The 1,909-nt window shown below is 55.1% G+C and overlaps 1 long non-coding RNA gene across 1 annotated transcript; it reads left to right on the top strand.

Moving 5' to 3' along the window:
- The first annotated feature begins 748 nt into the window (after positions 1–748).
- LOC106726073 lies at positions 749–1,239 on the top strand. Its single transcript, XR_001362088.1, has 2 exons — positions 749–953; positions 1,180–1,239. It is a non-coding gene; the product is annotated as an uncharacterized LOC106726073 (long non-coding RNA).
- Positions 1,240–1,909: the final 670 nt, after the last annotated feature.

Below are 1,909 nucleotides of genomic sequence, written 5' to 3'. Positions count from 1 at the left end.
TCTGTGTCTCTTTCTGAGACTCCATCTCTGTCTCTCTCTCTGTCTCTCTCTCTCTCCCCTTCTCATTCACTGTTTCTCTGTGTTTTCCTGTCTCTAAGTCCCCCCCTTCTCCCTGCCCCTGGATATCGTCCCCCCTGTCCGGGAGCTCTCCCCTGCAAGTGCCAAGCCCTCACTCCCCGGGTTTCGGGAGAGGCAGGCTGTGCAGGGCCAGCTCCAGGTTGGGCCTTTGCCTGCGCCTGACTGTTGGGGGAAGAAGGCCAGTTCTGGGCCCCAGCAAGGGGAACCCCGCCCTCCCCCCAGAGCACAGCGGGCCTGTGCTGACGCGGTTGCCAGGAGCCGGCCACTGCCCGGTGTCTGCCTGTGTCAGGATGATGGGTCCCCGGTGGGAGCTGAGCCAGGGCAGGAGGGGAGGGTGATTCCTCTACCCCAGGGTGGGGCTCGGGGCAGTCCCGGCTCCACTCAGAAGCTGGGTATTTGACTACCCTACGCTCCCCCCCACCGCATCCTCCCCCCCCCCTCGCCAGGGTGGAGCCGCTGTATAAAACCAGATGCTTCTAAAACCAGAATGTGGATACGGGAGGAGGGACCAGGGCTTTAACTCCAATGGTTTCCTCCTCTAGGGTCCAGGAATCCAGGCCCCCAGCCCCTCCTCCCTTAGACCCAGGAGTCCGGACCCCCAGCCCCTCCGCCCTCAGACCCAGGAGTCCAGGCCCCCATCCCCTCCTCCCTCAGACCCAGGAGTCCAGGCCCCCAGCCCCTCCTCCCTCAGACCCAGGACTCCAGGCCCCCAGCCCCTCCTCCCTCAGACCCAGGATGCCACGCCCTCTCCACCTTTGGGACTCAGACTTCCAGGACTCAGATATCTGCTCCCCAACTTCTCTCCTCCACACACAACCACCTCTCTATTTCCCCAGGATGTTCTTTCGATGGTACTTCAGTGGCAACTAACAAAGGTATCTTTCTGTTGTCCAGACCCCCAGCCCCTCCGCCCTCAGACCCAGGAATCCAGACCCCCAGCCCCTCCTCCCTCAGACCCAGGACTCCACACCCTCTCCATCTTTGGGACTCAGACTTCCGGGACTTAGATATCTGCTCCCCAACTTCTCTCCTCCACACACAACCACCTCTCTATTTCCCCAGGATGTTCTTTCGATGGTACTTCAGTGGCAACTAATAAAGGTATCTTTCTGTTCCCTATCCTGTTTCCATCCCTAAAATAAAGAATATATTTGAACGCTACCAATGCTTTCATCTTTGAAGGTGGTTACTGCCCATTTAGGTAGGAGGAGGGGCAGCATGCCCCAGATATGCCCTGGGGACTGTGCCTCCAGAATGACTGTAATATTATCACCTGTCACCATGCAGCCCTGTGGTCAGGGTTTTAGGCGTAAGCCCGACCAACCCCAGATTTCTGGCAGCCTCCTTGCCATTCCCGAGGGCAGAAGACACCTTCAGCAAGATTTTTCTCACCCCTGCAGGACCGGGGTACATGCTGCTTCCTGCTTAAAATAACGTTTTCTCCCTTTTTTGTCCAATTAACTTGGTTCTGATTCCCCCCATACAGGCTTTACATGTACAGTAAAACCTCGAAATTACAGACTAATTTGGGCCAGGGAGTGTCTGTTAAAGCCGAAAGTCCATTATATAGTAAAGTGGGTTTTTCTGAATGCATATGTTAAAGAATTGACAGATTAGTTTACCTGTTTTTACTTATGTTGACACATTTTTGTAATTAAAATTAAGTATGTATGAAAAGTTCAGTTTCAGCCCTAACCGGTTTTGCTCAGTGGATAGAGCGTCGGCCTGCGGACTCAAGGGTCCCAGGTTCGATTCCGGTCAAGGGCATGTACCTTGGTTGCAGGCACATCCCCAGTAGGTGGTGTGCAGGAGGCAGCTCATCGATGTTTTT

The sequence above is a fragment of the Myotis brandtii genome, unplaced genomic scaffold (assembly GCF_000412655.1).
Source record: "Myotis brandtii unplaced genomic scaffold, ASM41265v1 scaffold2239, whole genome shotgun sequence".
In the NCBI taxonomy this organism is placed as follows: domain Eukaryota; kingdom Metazoa; phylum Chordata; class Mammalia; order Chiroptera; family Vespertilionidae; genus Myotis; species Myotis brandtii.
This window is presented reverse-complemented; position numbering and strand designations above follow the sequence as displayed.